Raw genomic sequence first — 22,114 nt, forward strand, 5'->3', positions numbered from 1 at the left:
CACAGTGACCAAGGTTGACCATATAGATCATGGTTAACATGTTGACCATGTTGACCATAGATGACTATGGTTGATCATGGTGACCATATCAATATAATAATTAAATATCTACAATATGGTTAACCATGGATGACCTTGTTAGACAATTGTTGACCATGAATGACGATGGATGGCCATGGTTGACAATGTGGACCATGATGACCATGCTAACCACAGTTGAGCATATTTACCATGGATGACCATGTTCACTATAGTTGATTATGGTTGACTTTGACCATGTCTATGGTTAACTATGTTTAATCAGGTTGACCAATGATTATTTTGACCATGGATATTGCTTATGTCAACCATGGATGTTGAATATGTTGACCATGATTGACTATGGTTAACCTTAACCATGGTTAATTACGGTTAACATTGACCATGTCTATGGTTTGTCTTGGTACTAGGTGTATTCAATAGTCAATTATAAAATTTGATCTTTCTAACACACAAGGATTTCTATGGTTGACCTTTACTAGGGATGAGTATTGTTGACCATGATTGACCATGGCTTAACCTTGGTTGACTATGTCAAGCTAACTATTGTTGACCATGTTAATTATGTTTAAGCATGGATTAGGATGGCAATGTCATCTTCTGATTTTACTCATGGTTGACCTTTGTAAAATTGCTACAACATCGATAATTGTGTTGAAATGTGATGTCCCTCAATAGTTATGTCACATATGATTTTCATCAATGGATATGTAGGCTTTTGATCCCCAATGATTATGTCATAGTGTGATGTTAATCAATATTTACGTCATATTATAATGCTCATCTTTGTTGAGACCTTATGTTGAGTTGCTTTAATCCTCACTGGTTTTGTCACATTATGACATTCATCATCATTGTGTTAGGTCGAACTACTCCATGGTTATATCGCAGTGTTTTTAATTCATCAATGATTACATCACACCATCTCCAATTCCTCAATTTTTACATCACAATGCGACATTCATGACAGGGTTATGTCACCTTCCAATGTTCCCTTGGGGTTATGTTTCAATGCGATGTTCTTAAATGGTCATAATGCATTGTGATATTCATTTTAGTTTGATTTAGTTTTATTTAGCATTTCTCAATGGTTCTGTCACAATGTGATGTTCTTGAAGGGTTAGGTTAGATTAACATTCCTCAATGGTTATTTCGTATAACGATGCTTATCATGGTTGACAAATGTAAATCATGGTGTATTTAAATTGGCCATGGTTTACTAAAGACATAGTTGACAATGGTTGATTGTAGTTGATTTTCATCACATTGTGATATTTGGTCACAAGTGTCACATGTAATGTCAAGTTTTGTTCATCACATTGTGATGTCAAATTTTATTCATCACACTATAACATTAGGATTTGTTTGTCACATTACAACATTGGATTTTTAGTCATCACATTGCAAAGTTAGCTTCTTATTCTTCACATATGATGACAAGCCTTTGTTCATAACATTGTATCATTAGGTGATGTTTGATCACAAGCATCATAGTGCAAGATTTGTGCAAGGATATGGACATTATGATTTGATTCATCACACTGTGACAACATGTTTTGTTTGTCACATCGCAACATTGGGTGATGTTTGGTCACAACCATCACTTTGCAAAATTTGTGTAGACTCTATTTTGAAATACCTACAAGAAATTCATCCATTGTTTCGTCAAGAACTTTGATCTCACAATGCCAATTCCATCATTTCACAACAATACTCAATTTTGCATGCCTGCGTATGTGCAGATTGGCCACTATACAAACTCTAAAAGGAGAAAAACTAGTAATATGGTGTTGGATTTGGTGTAGATTATCTCTATCATTGTTAATTTTCAACAAAAGTATTTTTTTTGAGTTTATTTTTTGAATAAATTTGTTCAAAATTTCACAAAGATGTGTTAGAATTACAATTTTGAATTGTGTAATTAGATAAATTCAGGTGCTCTTGGTTTTATTTAGAACGATGGATTCATTTATGTAATTAAAAACACATTTTATACAACGACATATAAAAATTTCATCCACAACTATATCACAATATTCTCGCCAAAAGAAACCTCATATTATAGGGCCATGGCTATTAACACACAAGAAGAAAACCTACTCTTAGGGAGCTCATTGAGAGAGATGCTAATAACAATATTAATCCTTCTAATTCTATTGACAATGCAATTGCTACTTCCACTTTTAAGATAATTGAAGAAGATTGATATCTCGAAGGTCCTATACAATGACCACCATGCAACAAAAACTTACAAGATGACAATGAAGGCAGAGAATTCAAAATCAAAACCCTCTTTGAAATCTGAATTTTTTCTAGTTGACAAATCACTGCAAGACCTCCCTCACATCATGATCATGAAAGAATTGTTTGCCATGATTTCTCTCAACATCTTTCACGACTTTGACAGTAAGAATAAGAATTTGAGAGCCACTAATGTTAATCCACTAGAACTATATGAAGTTCTAGATGTTCATGAGAACGAGAATATGATGTTAGATCCATCTTGGCCCCTTTTGTAGATTGTGTATGACATTCTCTTGAATTTGTAAGTGTCATCTCAAACATACCAGATTAACTATGTCAACCATCTTAAACATGTTGTCTACGGATGGCCATGTTGGCCATGGTTGAGCATGTTGACCATGGATAACCATCTTAATCATGAAGACCATGTTCACCATGGTTGATTATGGTTGATTTTGACCATGTATATGGTTAAATATGGTTAGCCATGTTGACCATGGTTAATGATTTTGACCATGGATGTTTCCTATGTCGACCATGGATGTTGACTATGTTGACCATGGTTGACCTTGACCAAGTTGACCATAAATGACCATACTAACCATGGTTGACCTTAACCATGTATATGGTTTACCATGGTTGATCATGACCATGACCATGGTTGACCATGATTGACCATGGCTTAACCATGGTTGACTATGTCAAACTAACTATGGTTGACCATGTTGATTATGTTTAACCATGGATTATGATGGTAATGTCTCCTTGTGATGTTAATCATTATTGACCTTTGTAAAATTGCTACAATCTTGACGGTTGTGTCAAAATTCCGATGTCCCTCAATAGTTATGTAGGTTGGTGATCCCCAATGATTATGTCATAGTATGATGTTAATCAATGTTTACGCCATATTTCAATGTTCATCTTCATTTTGTTATGTTGAATTGCTTTATTAATCATTTTGTCACATTGTGCCATTCATCATCATTATGTTATGGTGAATTTCTCAATGGTTACATTACATTTGTTTCAATTCATGAATGATTACATCAAATTGTGAAGTTCATGAAGGGTTATTCCACCTTCCAATTTTCCTCAAGGATTATGTCTCAATGAAATGTTCTTAAATGGTCATAATGCATTGTGATATTCATTTTATCTCATTTTCATTTTTTATTTTTTTTACATTACTTAATGGTTATGTCATAATGTGTTGTACTTGAAGGGTTAGGTTAGATTGTGACATTATTCAATGGTTATTTCATATAGAAATGTTTATCATAGTTGACTTATGTAAACCACAATGTCTTGAGTTGGCCATACTTTAGTAAATACATGGTTGAAAATGGTTGATTTAGTTGAGTTTCATCACATTGGGATGCTCGAAAAGGGTTATGTTTGAAAGCACATTAGTTTTTGTTCATCACATTGTGACATTTCATGACATTCATCACATTGTGATGTTTGGTCACAAATATCACATGTGACATCAAGTTTTGTTCATCACATTGTGATATCAACTTTTATTCATCACATTACAACATCAGGTTTTACTTGTCACATTACAACATTGAATTTTATTCATCACATTGCAATGTTAGGGTATTGTTCATCACATCACAATTTTAGGATCTTATTCATCACATATGATGACAAGTTTTGTTCATTACATTGTGACATTGAGTGACGTTTGACACACTGTGATGCTTGATCACAAGAATCACATTGCAACATTTATGTAAGGATATGGACATTAGGATTTTATTCTTCACACATGACAACATGTTTTGTTTGTCACATTGAAACATTGGGTGACATTTTCTCACAAGCATCACATTGCAAAATCTGTGTTAAGGATATGTTTGATTTTGTCACATTGCAACATTATGTTGCTTGGAATCTGAATGAGAAAAATCTGAATGAGGAGAGACACTAACTCCCAACGCATCCCTGTGTGCTTGAAATCTGAATGGGCATTTTCAAAATCTAATTGAGCAGAGCCACAACCTCCCAACCCATCCCTGCATGCTTGAAATCTAAATGAGTAGTTTCAACCACTACCTCCCAACCCATCCCTGCATGCTTGAAATATGAATGAGCAGTTTCAAGAAGTCTTGAATGATCTATTTGAAAAGCTGAATCAGGAGTCCGAGGAAGTCTAGAATGATTATTAATCAGAGGGTGGAGGGTGCTGGTTCGTGGAGTCCGCTTCTCAGGATACTTCTGTACCACCATAATTCGACTGACGTTGATCCCAAACTTCTATAATTCGACTGTTGTTGATCCTGAAAGTATTTTGTATGCTTTCGTCTGATCCATGTACATATTACAGTATTGACCTGCCTGAGAGAGGGGGGGAACCAAAGTACGAATATATCAGCAGTGAGTGTTATCGAAGCCCCTTACCTTTTGATTTATAAGGCAGGGGTCAGGCAGCACCCCAAGAGCAGGTTTTTCGAGCGAGACTAGGCGGATTGGCAGGATAGGCACGTAGATAGATAGGATTAATAACATGAGAAATTACAATAAACCTCCCTTCTGGTCGGGCCTCTCATTGCCCGGAAAGGCCACCTGGTTTTGTTCTCTTTAACTAGGTAGCAACAACATAATGTGAACCTTCCACACCAGTTTCCAGTTTCTTAGTCATACTACCACGTGGGTTGCATGCAAGCATGTCGTGCTTAACCACATTTATTTTGTTGTTAGTTGCTTTTATTAATTTATGTAGTTTTTAATTATATAATTTGTTATTTGTTTTTATTAATTTATATTTATGAATCCTAATTTATATGCGGTGATTGCTAAAAACAGGGGTCATTTTCCACCGCTCATTAAAGTTGATCCTTGATCCACCATACTTTCAAGATCACTTTTTCTCTGGAGTCAGTTTGCCATCGGCATTCTGTGAGAGATTGCTTGGTACATCTCCTTTCTGTGGGCATCAAGGGGAAATTCTCAGTTGTAGCATTCTTTTCTAAAACCGACAGAGGGCAAAATCCAACAGATATTATTCCGGATTTCCAACAGGAGCAAACAAAAGGGACATTCGGGTTAGTGAGCCAAGATGTAGCAAACCAACAAAGGGGAAGCGAAAGGATAGATGAGACCGCAACCATTATTCCAGCAAACAGGGATGATCTCATTCCAGGTAAAGCTACTTCATCAACCTTGAAATTAGAATGCTTTTTGGTTTTTAATTCACAAAGTTACAAAATTTGGCCAAATTGGTGAAATGAATTCAAAAATTTATCAATCTGTCCCATTTGGCTGAATTCCTGAAGGAGCAATTCAGAGAGCTTCCTGAAAAGGAGTCACCAGATCCAGCCTTTTCACATGTTGCAGCTTCGAGTGAGTTCATTGTAGCTTTATCCTCATGTTTTTGTGAACTTTATCATCATATAAAATATGTGATGCCTTAAGCTGACAAAGCTTGAGTGCACTTTCTATGGGGCACCTTTCATGTTCTAAAAATTATTTTGTTTTCCCTTTGCAGCATCTGGTCGAAGTCCTGTTCATTGGATCATCATGTCACTGGATTTAACTGAAACTGTTTTATATTTGTCAGTTTGAGGAAGGACCTTAAAGGCTGATAAGTTAGAATTATTACTATTTTTTCCCACCATGTGATTCTGTTTTCTCAAGTTCTCATTTATCTTTATTAGAATAAAATTACTAGCATGATTCCAATTGTTGAGAAATCCCTCTTCAAAAAGGGCACATTTTATGGTACAACTTTCATCTGAGTGAAGATTGTAAGTTGTATAGAAAGAGCTACTAGATATTGTATGTAATCAAAATTTCATGCATTTACTCGTAATTTATGTGCTTTTAGGTTGGAAATATTTTTCATTACTTTTCTCCTAGTGTGAAGACCGTCTTTATGGATGATCTCAACTGCTTAGATTCAGACTTATACTCAATAGTTCCAATAAGTTTTTCTTAAAGCAACCCACAAACTAAAAGCACAATTATTTACGATATTCTCACACCCCAGAACAACTCACAGAATAGGTTGGCACTTTGCAAATGTAACCAGAGTGCAATTTTTGCAATCTGCAACATACTTACAAGGCTTTTGGTGTCTTTGTCCTACTCCCATATCTTATTTTTAAACTACCCCATATCACTTTAGGAAGGTCGGCCCTAGCTAAATTTGTTCCAGTGCTCAAAGGACTATAAATACCCTTCATCGAGGCACACTTCGATCACAATATGGGTGTGCTCTAAACTGTCACTATGCTCTATAATTCGGCCTGCAAGAGTATTATGCTTCAGGTTTGTTGGTGTGGTCACACCTCAGGTCTGTCCCATATGATGCCTCTGCAATTAGGCAGTTTTGTGATTTCTTTATAAAGTCTGAGGGTTGCCACAATTGTTGGTTACCAGGCAAAGGTCAGACTTTTAATTCGAAATGATCCTAAATCAATCAAGGTTGGATATGGTATGAGGTTTTGTAATGTGAAGGCATATCCATATGTATATAAGTGCTACTTATTCACATAAAATATATGTAAACAAATGTGTTTTATGGTCAAAGCTGCAAAGGTGGTAGGCCATTGATAACATATATTTCTAATAATATGGTATCTGTCATGATCTTGAGGAAAGCAAATCTAAGGTCACTTTTTTGTATTGGATCCAAAAATAGGTATTTTGCTTTTCGTTGTGTGTAATAGAAGCGTTTTTTCTGTGATGCATGTTGTTACAGAAGAAAGCTTTTGCCTTGGTTGTTTTGTTGTAGGTGTTCTTACTTTCATAGTTTCTTTCTTTGTTAATGAGGGAGAATACAAAAAAATATTGGTTCACTTGGCAGCGTGCCCAATAGTAAGAGTAACTAGTGATGCTTATACTCTTATAGTTACATAGGCCATCCCAACTTAAGCTAATAAGTAATCAATAAGTACAACTCTTATTAGTGTAAGTATTACTGTAATTCCCTTCTTATTTTTAAACTACCCTATATCACCTTAGGAAGGTCAGCCCTAGTTGTTGGAAATAATACTGAGAGGGGGGTGAATCAGTATTATCAAGTTCTTTTAATAAATCTTCCTTATTTATTCTTTGAATTATTTTTGCATGTCAGTACCATAAAATAATGAGCATGAACAAAGAAAACAGATAGTCACACCAAAGAACACAAGATGTAAGGTGGAAACGCAATGTCGGTGAAAACCACCTGCTGCAATATGTCTCTATCTTCTTTCAAATTAGAAACTCCTTTTACAATGGTTTTGTACTGGTGCAGTCCTTTACCAGTACGCAGGCTGCAACTTTCAGAGAGCTACAACTCTCTCTCGTTTTCCAGTCTCTCCTGGAAGGGAGCTACAACCCCCTACTTCTTTTCTTTCAAGGACCACTTTTCATAAATTTTCAAACTGGATCCAAGAACATCAAAAACCCATCAACTACACTTGCATCATCAATCTCTGATTTCACCAAAGCCAACCCGCATACAGATCTGCAAATATTTCCTTATAACTTTGCAGTTGTTACATCAGACATACCCAGATCATAACATGTGTAAAATAAAACATGCATCAATAATTCAGACCCAGATTATTAGATTTATAGATCAAGCATATGCCACATATCACAGATCAAAATCATATAGAGATACCACTATTCCAACCTTAAGATTTTGACCCATCAATAGAACTTATCCTTCTCCTTACGCTCAGGTTCCTTCTTCATTTAGATCCAGATCTGCACCAAAACCCAATCACGATATTCTAGATCTAGCACTTTATCAGATATTCGATAATTCGGAAGATGCTTTGCCAAATGATCTCCTTCCTCTTTTATAGTCTTAGGCCTTCCACAATACCACGGGCCAAAACCATAGGATCAAAAAATTGTTGGACTAATACCATGAACCAACCATGAAAGTATGTGAGATCAACACTTTTGGATGCAATGCCACGGGCCAAAACCATAGGATAAAAAACTGTCGGACTAATACCATGAACCAACCATGAAATTGCGTGAGATCAACACTTTTGACGAGGTACCATGGTCCAAACCAATAGGTTCAAATACCAAGGACTAACTACCATGGACCAAAGGTAAGTTCTCCAACATATACGTGATTTTCCTCATAGGTTCAAATACCAAGGACTAACTACCATGGACCAAAGGTAAGTTCTCCAACATATACGCCCTTTTCCTCATAGGTTCAAATACCAAGGACTAACTACCATGGACCAAAGGTAAGTTCTCCAACATATACGCGCTTTTCCTTGCATGAAAGTGCGTGAACTTTTTCTCTACATGAAATAAACTTTTCTCTGCATAAAAGTGCGTGAACTTTTCTCTACATGAAATAAACTTTTCTCTGCATATAATTTATTATCTGAGATGAGTGGGTTTCCATCAAGTACAACATATGTATCATAATGCCAACACTAGCTAAATTTGTTCCAGTGCTCAAAGGACTATAAATACCCTTCATTGAGGCACACTTTCATCACAATATGGGTGTGCTCTAAAATGTCACTATGCTTTGTAGTTCAGCTTGCAAGAGTATTATGCTTCATGTTTGTTGGTGTGGTCACACCTCAGGTCTGTCCCATATGATGCCTCTGCAATTAGGCAGTTTTGTGATTTCTTTAGAAAGTCTAAGGGTTGAATTGGATTTCACTTCCTTGTTATTTTCAAAGTCAGGAAGTGAAAGTTGCCCCTTTAGCTGCAATGGACACATTCCTCTTGGCCGTGCAAGGGCTAGTTGGCTCTGCGGTTAGGTCTGTGGCTTTGTGAGTGTATCCAAATTGAATCCCTACCCCTTTGGCTTTGGCTGTAGGCGAGCGCTGGGGCATTTCCAAGTGGGTTTTGTAATGTAAAGGCATATCCATCTATATATAAGTGCTACTCGTTTACATAAAATATATGTTAACAAATGTGTTTTCTGGTTAAAGCTGCAAAGGTGGCAGGCCACTGATCACATATATTTCTAATAATATGGTATCTCTCATTGTCTTGCGAAAAGAAATTCTAAGGTGGATTTTTTGTCTTGGATCCAAAAATAGGTATTTTTTTTTCATTATGTGTAGTAGAAGCGTTTGCTTTGTGATGCATGTTGTTACAGAAGAAATTTTTTTTCCTTGGTTGTATTTTTGTAGGCGTTCTTTGTTAATGAGGGAGAATACAAAAAAATATTGGTTCCCTTGGCAGCGTGCCCAATAGTAAGAGTAACTAGTGATGCATATACTTTTATAATTACAGAGACCATTCCAGCTTAAGCTAATAAGTAATCAATAGGTACATCTCTTATTAGTGTAAGTATTACTGTGATTCCCTTCTTATTTTTAAACTACCCTATCTCACCTTAGGAAGGTCGGCCCTAGCTAAATTTGTTCCAACCTGCTTCTCTCTTGTTGCCTGTCAATAAGCTCGTTGTTCCCTTGGACAAGCAATAGCCCAGCCAAGGTTGAAAATCTAGTAAGTTATAATCGTAAGTAATATCATACCACTGGTTGTTTCTCTCTCTCTCCCACTGGTGGATCAACAAGGTAAACTTGGTAAACTCCAATGGGTTCTAATGCTTCGGGGTATCGATATTTATCTATGCGAGCTAATATCTATCAAAATGTTACAATTTCATTATATTGTAGTGTTCCTGCAGCTATGTATGCTTCGAGCAGCTTGTGTGGGCCAACATAAGGAAGTTGGAAGGTTGGATTGACAAAACCATTATGCAATAATGTTATGGGAGAATGCGCAGGTAGTGGATAGATAGATGGGGGACCTGGTTGGATTCTTTAGCCTGCTGGCTGGAGGTATGTTGTTTCCAGGTGAGACAGGACTACGTGGGCAGGGGGAGGACATGGAATGGCTCAATCTCCTCTCTTCTGGTGACAACTTGGGAACTCAATAAAAAATATCTCATTATCGTGACAACTTGGAAACCTATCTCTTGCGTATGGTGAGTGAACGAATGGGTGTGATGTTATTCACTGGTATAGGTTAGTTTAGTTCTAGTGTGGTGACCTTTGTGTCCTTGGTGTTCTAGGCTTTTGGCTTTTGATGGTCTTGTTTAGGCTTAATATGAATGGCACTACCCCTCCCATAATACTGGCTCTAGCCCTTCTCTCTGAATCTCTCTATGCCATAATTTACATGAAATGAATACAGTAACTTGGAACTAGACCTGTTGCTCTATTCAACCTAGTTACTATTAATACAATTGTTCATTCATATTCAGATCACTTGTTATTGATATAAGCGAGTATCATTATTCTAGTAATCATGATAAGCTTCAATCCCATAGAGATCTTGTTATATAGTGTACCAAGCTCCCCAGCTTCCCATCCATCCAGCTAACCAGCAATCATCAGCAAGCCTGGGAACAACTAGCCTCCTCGTCAGACATTGACCCCTTATTCCCTTCCTAAAAGCCTCGGTAGTATGGTGGATGGGTAGAATTTAAGAAGGGCTCTTTCTGGCCGCTACTCGACTGTAGTTGTGCTTTTGAACTGCTATGCTTTTCAAGATCCGCACCCAGATCTGTAAATCAGGCTACATTGAGGGGTTCAAGGTCCGCATCCAGATTTGTAAGTTAGGCTACAAAATAAACAACTGTTGCAGCTTAGGGCGGGGATGTCGCGCAACCCCTCTTGCTTTTTATGAATCCAATGAATAAATTAAATTTGTAAATTTAAATTTGTTTTTCTTTAATTATAATTTATAATAATATAATTATAATTTTAATAAATTATTATTTATTATAATTTTATTTTAAAAATTATCATTTTTTATTAACAATTTTTTAATTTTAATACGATTGTTACTTTAATGATAATTCAACTACATTGCAAAAAAAATAAAAATAAAAATAAAAATTTGTTTTTCTTTGATTTATAAATTTGTTGGGTTGTGTTATATTCTTTCCACGACTAGCCCACATAGTTAACTCGGGGGGTTAGAGCGAGGGTGGAGGCCCCCCTTCGTTGCACCGATTGCGTAGCGGGGGGTCACAGGGGGTTTGAGGGGTGCAGGTAACCCCCCTCTATGGGGTCCGGGGCAGCGCCTCGAAAAATTTTGTTTTTTGGACCCTATATTAGGTTGGGCGGACCTACCTATGGTTTTGTGCATGTTTTTCGCACATGGTTTTGGACGCGATGGTTTTCGGTCCATGGTTTTGGACGTGATGGTTTTCGGTCCATGGTATTGGATGCTTTAGCATGTATAAATATGTATTGTAACATTGAAAGGAACATAATGAAAAATCAAGCTAGTAGTCCCAGTTTTGGGATCTAGGGGAAAATCTCTGTGTATGTGTTTTATGTGTTATGCTCTCTCATTGTTTATTTTATGTGTTTTAGAATTCGTATGCAGGTAATTTTTGTACAAGGTTAAAACCTACATTTGGTATCAGAGCATCTGAACTAATTTAATGCTGTGGTAAGTTAGTTATTATCTGTTGATATTAAAATTTTAGTTGAAGATAAGTGCATCAGTTTGTTGTGTTCTCTACAAGATTCGTGGGACAGTTTGGTTATTGCAATAGGTAGCAATACAACTGCCTTGTAGTTTGATGAAATAGTCTCATCCTTGCTGATGGAGGAGATGAGACGAAAAAATATGGAGAGCCATAATGGTGATGCCTTGTCTGTACGAGGACGGTCCCAGAACAAAAACAAAAATAAGTCATCGAGTGGGAGATCTAAATCTAGAGGGAGATCTAAATCTCTAGGAAAAACTATAAAGGTGGTGTGCTGGAAATGCGGAAAGGAAGGGCACTACAAAAGGCATTGTAAATCTAAAGCTTCTGACAAAGGAAAGGGATTTGATGATGCTCCTTCTACAGAGGCGAAAACCACCTTAGATGAAGGTGGGAATGTGTACTTGGCTTCTTCAAGTACACATGTAGATCATGAAGCATGGTTGCTTGACTCAGGTGCATCCTTTCACTTCACTCCCCATAGAGAGTGGTTTTGTGAGTATGAGAAATATGATGATGGTGATGTCTTCTTAGGGGATGACAGCAAGGCTAGAATCGTTGGTCACAGAAAAGTAAAGTTGAAGTTGCAAGGTGGAAGGGTTAGAACACTTTCCGATGTTCTGCATATTCTTGCATGGGCCAAAAATATGATTTCTGTAAGCAAGTTGGATGATGCAGGTGTAAAAATAGTGTTCGAGAAGGATACCTGCAAGATGGTTCGGGGAGCACTGGTATTGATGTGGGGAGTTCGGATTGGAACTCTGTACAAGCTACAAGGTAGCACTGTTGTTGATGGGTGCAACAGCTCTGTGGTTCCTGAAAGTGGAGCAGAAAATCTAGTGGTCTCTGGAGAGAAGACCATGTTGTGGCATCAAAGGCTTGGACATATTAGAGAGAAGGGCCTTCGAATACTTCATGGTAAAGGTATGGTAGAAGGTATGAGTAATAGCTCTCTAGATTTTGATTTTTGTGAAAATTGTGTATATGGGAAGCAGAATCGGGTGAGTTTCCCCTCTGGTGGTAAGAGGGCAAAACAGACATTAGAACTTGTGCACAGTGATGTGTTTGGACCTGTGAAGGTTACATCACCTGGTAAGTCTATGTACTATGTATCATTTATATATGACTTCTCAAGGAATACATGGATATATTTCCTTAAGAAGAAATATGAAGTCTTTGATAGGTTTAAAGAATTTAAGGCTCTGGTGGAAAACAAGATAGAGAAGAAGATAAAGGTGTTCAGGACAGATAACAGTGGAGAGTTTTGTAGTAAGGAATTTGAAGAATTCTGTAAGAAGTGTGGTATAGCACGGCAGAAGACTACTCCATACACACCTAAGCAAAATGGAGTTGCAGAAAGAATGAACAAGACGTTAATGGAAAGGACAAGAAGCATGCTCAGTGGTGCCGGGTTAGGACAGGAATTCTGGACAGAGGCGATGGAGACAACATGTTACCTGGTCAATATATCACCTTCATCAACGTTGGAGGATAAGACTCCACAAGGGGTATGGACTGGTAAGAAACCCTCTCTTTCACATCTGAAGGTATTTGGATGTGATGCATATGTATATGTTCCAAAGGAGAAACAAACCAAGTTGGATAGTAAATCTAAAAAGTGCATCTTTATTGGGTATAAGGATGGTTTAGAGGGTTATAAGCTTTGGAACCCAGTAACAAGGAAGGTTGTGTACAACTGAGATGTGGTGTTCAGAGAGGTAAAATATGTTATTAAACATGATGTCCAACCAAAGGAACCTAAGAAGATAGAATTTGAGCTTAAGGAGGAAGAATCATACTCTACAACAGAGGAGGAATCAGAAGATGAAGAGCCACAAACTCTGGGTGTGAGAAGATCAGTTCGAGAAAGAAGGCAGCCAGAAAGGTATAATCCATCTGCTTTCTATTCAAATTTTTCTTTATCTATTACTGACGATGATCCCAGAACTGTGAAGGAAGCAGTAGATTCAAAGGATGGAAAACTCTGGAAAGAGGCCATGGTTGATGAAATGGCATCTTTGCACAAAAATGAGGCTTGGGATTTGGTGGAGTTTTCAGCTGAAAGGAAACCCATTGGCAACAAATGGGTGTTCAAGAAGAAGACAAATGCAGAAGGAAAGGTGGAGAAATACAAAGCTCGGTTGGTAGAAAAAGGTTATTCCCAAGTGCTGGGAATTGATTTTGGTGATATTTTTTCTCATGTTGCCAAGGTAACTTCTATTAGATTAATTTTATCTGTTGCTGCTGCTTTTGATTTTGAGGTAGAATAGATGGATGTGAAGACATCATTTCTTCATGGAGATCTTGAAGAGAGAAATCTATATGAAGCAACCTAAAGGTTTTGTGGTGAAGGGTAAGAAAGAACTGGTATGCAAGTTAAAGAAGTCTCTATATGGGTTAAAACAGTCACCAAGGATTATTAGAAATTTGATACATTTATATGGGGACTTGGCTTCACCAGAAGCAAAAAATATCATTGTGTGTATCTTAAATTAATTGGTGACCGTGTTATTTATCTAGTCTTATATGTGGATGATATGTTGCTGGTTGGAAATGACAAAGAAATTATCCAGGATTTGAAGACCCAATTATCCTCCAAATTCGACATGAACGATCTTAGTGCTGCAAACTATATTTTGGGCATAGAAATTAAAAGAGATCGGGCAAAGAGGAAGCTCTGGTTAAACCAGAGGAAGTATGTCAAGACAATACTGCTATGCAGGATAGTAAACCGGTGAAGGTTCCTATTCCTGTAGGTGTGAAGTTATCTGCTGAACAGTGTCCCAAGACACAAGAAAAGGAAGAGGACATGTCTCGTGTTCCATATGCAAGTGTAGTCGGTAGCCTGATGTATGCAATGGTCTGTACTAGACTAGACATTGCACATGCAGTGGGAGTATTGAGCAGGTTTATGTCAAAACTAGGGAAGGAGCACTGGACAGCAGTGAAGCAAGCTTTTCAGTTATTTGCGTGGCACTAGTAATTATGGTTTTTGCTACCAAGGAAGACCAGGATTGGACAAAGTGTTGGATATTTGTGGCTTTGTTGATGCAGACTGGGCTGGAGATCTGGATCAAAGAAGATCTACAAGTGGGTATGTGTTTAACCTATTTGGAGGTGCAGTTAGTTGGATGAGTAAGAAACAATCTATAGTGGCACTATCAACTATAGAGGCAAAATACATGGCAGCCACTCATGCAAGCAAAGAAGCAATTTGGTTGCAAAGATTGTGTTCAAGTATGGGGTTAGTATAGGGAGCTATAAGGATATATTGTGACAACCAAAGTGTAATTTTCTTGGCAAAGAACCCTGCATATCATTCAAAGACAAAGAATATTGATGTTTAGTATCAATTTGTGAGGGATATGATAGAAGACAAAATGGTGTTGTTGTTTAAGGTGGACACTTTGAAGAATACTACAGATGCATTGACAAAATTTGTGAGCTCTGAGAAGTTCTCTTGGTGTAGAGAAACAATGGGTGTTGCAGGGCTGGATAAATGACTAAGCTCTCTTGTGGCCCCTCATGGAAAGAAAACAACAAGTGGGAGAATGTTGGCTTGTGTTATATTCTTTCCACGACTAGCCCACGTAGTTAACCGGGGGGTTAGAAGGGGGGTGGAGCCCCCCCCTTCGTTGTGTTGATTACATAGCGAGGGCGTCACAGGGGGTTTGAGGGGTGCAGGTAACCCAGTTGTATGGGGTTCGGGGCAGCACCCTAGAAAATTTTATTTTTTGGACCCTATATTAGGTTGGGCGGACCTACCTATGGTTTTGTGCATGTTTTTCGCACATGGTTTTGGACGCAATGGTTTTCGGTCCATGGTTTTGGACGTGATGGTTTTCAATCCATGGTATTGGATGCTTCATCATGTATAAATATGTATTGTAACATTGAAAGGAACATAATGAAAAATCAAGCTGGTAGTCCCAATTTTGGGATCCAAGGGAAAATCTCTGTGTATATGTGTTATGTGTTATACTCTCGCATTATTTATTTTCTTTGTTTTAGAATTTGTATGCAGGTAATTTCTGTACAGGGTTGAAACCTACAAAATTTATATAATTTTTTCAAGTTAATAAAATATTGTTTATATGATTTTACTTTTGATTAAATTTTAATTTTAATAAGATTGTGACTTTAATCACAATTCAACTCTGATGCAAAACAATTAACCTCACTTAGAATTATGGACCGTTAATTTTACTCAGTGTAACTGGAGGCTCCATATTTTGAAATATTTACAAACAGGAACTTAGATCCACAACGCCAATTCTACTATTTCACAACAATCTTGCATGCTTGCGCGACCACGGGTGTGCCTTGGATTCGACACTATAGCTTGCCAGTTCTCCATGTCGATTTCCATTGTGCCAGCCTGACTATTCAAGTCTACTTCCCATTCTTCAATTAATTGCGATATTTTCTCCGACGTACCTTTATTTTTCAAAATTATTAAACCATGCATTTCCAATTAACCTTGCAAATAAATTTCCAATAGTAATGTAATTTATAGCCATGATCCATGAGACTAATTATTTTGGGGTTTTGTGAAGCCAAGAACATAGGTAAAAATCAATGAGATGACATTAAAGTAGGAAGCCAAACACATTAACTATGCATAATAAACAATGTTCAAAACACATGAATTCAAGTGAGTATTCCGCAAAATTTCTATGAGACGAGTCATAGAGTAATAATTAAGACCATGAGCATGGATTTCAATACAATGGTACTATCTTATGTGGTTGTAGTCTCTATTGGATGGACATAATGTCATGGAAAAATATATTCTAAATCCAAATGTGACCAAGCCACCATTGCGAGCCTTTCATGTCCTAGGCACAGTTTGAGGATCTAGGGTATCCCACCATCACCAATCTCGTTGGCTAGGCATATTGTTGTTAGACATATATCCTGTGTTATCATGGAAAGAACAATAGGAATAGGATGATCTAGAGGATTTGGAGGTCCACCACCTCCACCTCCCTTAGTGTATACATAGTTGAAAGGGAAATGAATCACTTCTCTTAAGGACTAGAACATACTCCAGTTTGAAATGAACCAGTTTGAAATGAACATCGATGGATGGAAACATATGACCAATCCAATAGATGTAAGATAAACTAAAACTTACACAATAGTAATATACATTACATCTGTAGTGGGAATGACCTCATTATTCAAATAAACTAAAAAAACACATTATCTAAAGTCTTACAATAAATTTGGATAGAATAAGCTCAATAAATTAGTTTATTTAATTAAAATTAAATATTTCAAAATAGAACTAACTATGAAATTTTTACTTAAATTTAAACAAAATTATGTGGAGCTAAATTCTATTTTGTTTTTTAATTTACAAAATATCTAAAATAAAAAAATTATCTAAAATTTTATAAAATAAAAAATTTGAAAAACAACAAAGTGATTAATTTAATAAATAATTAATAAATTTATTCTTACGAAATTAAATTTTAAGTTTAAAATTAAAAAATTAGTTCAGAAATAATGGAGATAAAGCAAGGAATTATTTGAAAAGTTACAAAACTTGAACCTTTTACATTTTTTTTTCACTTGAATTTAGATTCAATTATGGGTGAAATTAATAAACTAATTAATCGATGCAACTAAAGTCAATAAATTCACACAAAAACACAAATCGTCGATAAGGACGATGTTTGGAAAAACGAAAATCTCGGTGAAAGTACAATGTTTGAAAAAAATGTTCAAAAATAGGAAAACTATTCAAAACACATTAGACTTTAAACTTACATCAATGTTTTATGTTTAACATTCTTAGGTTTAAAATTCTTATAGATTTATATTGATAATGAAATCAGTGCATAAATTAAATTTGCTTTTTATAATTTAATAAAATATTTATTGATTATGATTTTATTATAAATTTATTTGGTTGTTAAAATTTTGATTTTAATTTTGATTTTGATTTGATTGTTAGAATTTTATTTATATTGATTGTGTTGAAAGGTGTTTTACAATTTAGTATAGTGTTAGATGTGTAAGTGTTAGATGTTAGACTTAGCTCTTAGCTGTAAATATTTATTTATTTATTTATTATTATTATTATTATTATTATTATTATCTTGGATCTGAGTAACCTGACGGCCTCAGGCTCTCATCCTAAGGCCCACAGACTGCAGATGTTATATGGCTTAACCTCTACACCAAGTGGCGCTCCCAACATTCACTCCCCCTCCTATGTGCCAGTTACCATAGTACGAGACTCCTCTGCTCCTGACCCCAACATTAAAATCAACTTCCTCCATGTTCATTCCTTCCCTCCAGGTTGCAATCTCCTTCTGTCATTCTCCTTGGCGCTTTTCACGATTTTGTTTCTGCAACCTCCTGACCATGAATCATGACAGGGGGAGAGGTTGGAGCCCTAGCATAGGGAGATGAAGGCGCCCCCCCCCCACACTTTCAACGACGCCACCATCACAACTATGCTCGAAAATGGAATTCCCAACTCCATTCGCAGGGAGGTCTTGGTTATGGAGGAAGTTGAAATATGCAGGGGTCACACAACGCTCTGGGCACTCAGGAACCTCCTCACACATTAGCTGAAGGAGTATGCCCATGAAAGAATGAGAGTTGTTGGCTGGATTGAAAATTCCTAGATCACCAAAGTCACTATGTTTCCTCTCTCAGGCGGCTAGCTAGAGACCTTTGTGTGGAATTCCCACCCAACATTCCCTCCTCCTCTTCCTCAGCTCCTTCCCCCTTCGATTATCTGTCGGTTGGATCTTCCTCCTCGCCCTTTCCTTGTGTTCTCGTGACCCATCCCCCTCCCTTTCCTTGCGCTCCCGTGAACCATCCCCCTCCCTTCCAAGTTCCCATCCCTTTAGTGGTTGATGCACCCTCATCTCCTCCTCGCCCCAACTCGTATGCCTATTATATTCTAGAGGAGCATACGATGAACACTGGTAGCTTGCATGATCATGGCATTGCCCAGGTGCAATGCGGTTCTAGCATAGCAACTATGTGGTTTTAGTGCGACAAACTTTAGCTGTCATCGACATGATGTCTCTCAGGTCATTCTTTCCTCTACAATCTGGGGTCTTTGCAGGTGACCCCTGTTTTATCTTTTTGAAGGTGGACAATGTAGTGCCCTGAAGCTCTTTGGCTTGTAATGCATCATTTTTTTCCTCATTATGCATCATTTTTGTCATTTCATGCAACAATTATGTATTTTCTATTCTCAGAAGCATGATTTTAGTCAACAATTATCTTGTTATGCAATCTACAAAACTGCAAGGTTCTGGTTTCTCCCTCTTGGGGCACAATCCTTTCGCTCCTCATCTCTGGTTTCCTCCCTCAAAGGCAGAGGATGTTGTCTTGATTGTACTTTTTGTAATTTCTTGTCTGTTAATATAATGTGAATGTATATGCTTACAAAAAAAGGAAAACAATTTTTTAAATAAAAGAAATAATAATATACATATCACATATAAATAGTAGTTATAAATTAACATCCATTTTACCATATAAATTAAAATAATTGTTCATAACCATATTTAAAGTTAATTAAGAAGCACATAAAATTTTAATATTTACAATACAACAAGAGTCTTAACCATGAATATTCTCCCCATTTTACCATGGATATTTTCAACTTCTAAATAGACTTTCATAAAATACCATGGGCCAATAGCGTGACTTACACTACCACATACCCAAAAACTATAACTCATTTAAAAGAAAGACAAAGAAATTATAAATATTTTATTTCAATTCAATTTTATAATAATTTTTAAAATAACACTGAATACTTACAATAAACATACAATATAACAAGATTCTTAACCATGTATATTAACCCCCATTTTACGATGCATACTATTAACTTGTAAATAGGCTTTGTTACAATACCATGGGCCAATACCATAGCTTATCAATACCACTTGTCCAAAAACCATAACTCATTTCAAAATCAAAATATTTAAAAATATTTAATTTTAGTTTTATTTAATAACATTTTTAAAATTAAATCTAAAAGGAAAGAGCTATGAGTAGATGTTGTAGTGGTGTAAATGTTTGTAAACATTTGCATGTGCACTCAATTAAAAATAATAAAATGTTAAATGTAATTACATAGAGAGACACTCTCCAACCCAATATGTAGAGACGTCGTAATGCCATGTAAACATCAAAATAAAATAAAATTAGAATCAAAATTAGAATTAAAATTAAAATAGCAATATTAATTATCAACAAAATACATGATTTGCTCAAATTACATAAAACTAAAATAAAATAGAAAATAGAAATTTATAATTAAAATTATAACTAGCATATATTCATCTTAACTCGATCAGATCTCTTGAGATTTAAACCTCTTTTAGAGTAAAAAGAGATTTGATCCTTCTTGACTCTTGGTAGATCCAGAGTTAAGATGATCTATGTTGGCTTTTATCAAGTGAGAAGACATATCATAACTAAGTTTTCAAACTAGTCATGAGGACAATTATTAATGGTTGCTATTCTCCAATGAAGGTTGACTTATGTGGATTTTACAAAAAAATCCACACCAGTTGGAATTACCTAGCTGGTGGACCCTAAGTGGATAGAGTTTCACTCTTGCCATACACCTTTGGGTTGTAGGGGGTTACCCTCTTTCCTTGAGTCTAAAAAAAACAAACTCTTAACCAAGCAAAATCTCATCTATGTTGATTTTTATCAAGTGAGAAGACATATCATAACTAAATTGTGAAACTAGTCATGAGGACAGTTATTAATCGTTGTTATTCTCCAAAAACAAACTTTTAACCAACTAAAAACAATTTTAAAATATACTCACACTCAATTTTATAATAATATAAGTCAATTTTCAAATACCTAATAATAATAACAACTTGACCAATAATAACAACTTAACCATGGTTAATTGTTCTCTTCCCATTTCGCTCCCACCAATTGTTTCGTCAACAACTTTGATCCCACAGTGCCAATTCCATCATTTCACAACAATCCTCAATGTTGCAGGAGCATTGAGGCTTGCGTATGTGCAAGCTGCACACTCTACCATCTGTGAAAAGATGGAAAACTAGTAATATGGTGTTGAATTTGGTGCAAGTTATCTCAACAGTTGTTAATTTTCAATATATATATATATATATATATATATATATATATATATATATATATATATATATAAAGTTTGTAAGTATATTTTTAGATCATTTTGTTTAAATTTAACAAAAATGTTAAAATTATAAATTTGAGAAAATCTAAATATTCCAGTCTTTGATTCATTTCTTTAATAAAAATGCATTTTAAATTCTATTCATAATTGTTGGACCAAATTCAGGGGCAAAACCTTAACAACGCCCAGGAATGATCTCGGGAAGGTCTTATATAACGACCACCACGTAGCATAGCTCGCAGGATGATGATTATGGAGGTCTCGGGAAGCATCAACGTTTCAGCATAGCTCAAAAACATTTTAAGACTGAGAAGCATAGAGAGACTGCGGAGATTGTGGAGGTCTTGGGAAGCATCGTCCATGGCTTTGCCTTGTAGGGAGGAGCACAAGATTTTATTTGAAGACAATATTCTTGAAGAAGTAAAGGGGTACAAGTACCTTGGGATTGATTTCAACAACAAACCCAATTGGGAGGACTGCAGAAAGAAGAGAATTTTAGGAGGGTGGAAAGCATTATATGCTCTTCAAAACAGATGTAGAGAGGCAGAGTTATGGGATTGGAAAACGATTAAAGTGCCTTTTGGACTGCAAGTTTGTCCAGTGATGCTATATGGGTGTGAATTGTGGGTTAGCAGCACTCCTGTCTCAAAATGGAAACAAATTGAGAAAATTCAAAACTGCTTGATCATGAGCAAGTTCAAAATAAAAAGTTTGGTACCTTATGAGATAATGTTGAGTGAAACAGGAGCAACTTCCATTAAAGCAATTGCTATGGTGCGACTCATAAGATATCTAAAAAGAATTGAACAAATGAGAGTAGGTAGATGGCCTAATGTTATCTTCAATGAAGGCATCAGTGAAAGAAAGAAAACATGGATGAAACAAAACTACCCGTGGATGCAAAAATGGAATATCTACCTCAATGCCTGTCCCACAAATAGGAAGGAGCTAAAGGATTTTGTTATGGAGAAGTTTCGTAAAAAGGTATGAGGAAAAGAGTTGGGTAGAAGGAAGAAATATTACATTGAGGAATTCAACCCTACGTGTGATTTACAACAAAAAGAGTGCATTGGAGCTAGCATTTCGTGGCAGGCAAAGGTTCTTATTACTCAATTAAGGACCAACTCACATCAACTTCGGTGTGAAACAGGACGGTGTAAAAGGCCTAAAGAAGCTTGGGAAGAAAGGGTGTATACATTTTGCACGTCTGCGGCTGTGGAATCGGAAAA

This window comes from Pinus tabuliformis, chromosome 7 (assembly GCF_031772625.1).
Source record: "Pinus tabuliformis cultivar Carrire ecotype Pingquan chromosome 7, CPIR1, whole genome shotgun sequence".
In the NCBI taxonomy this organism is placed as follows: Eukaryota; Viridiplantae; Streptophyta; class Pinopsida; order Pinales; family Pinaceae; genus Pinus; species Pinus tabuliformis.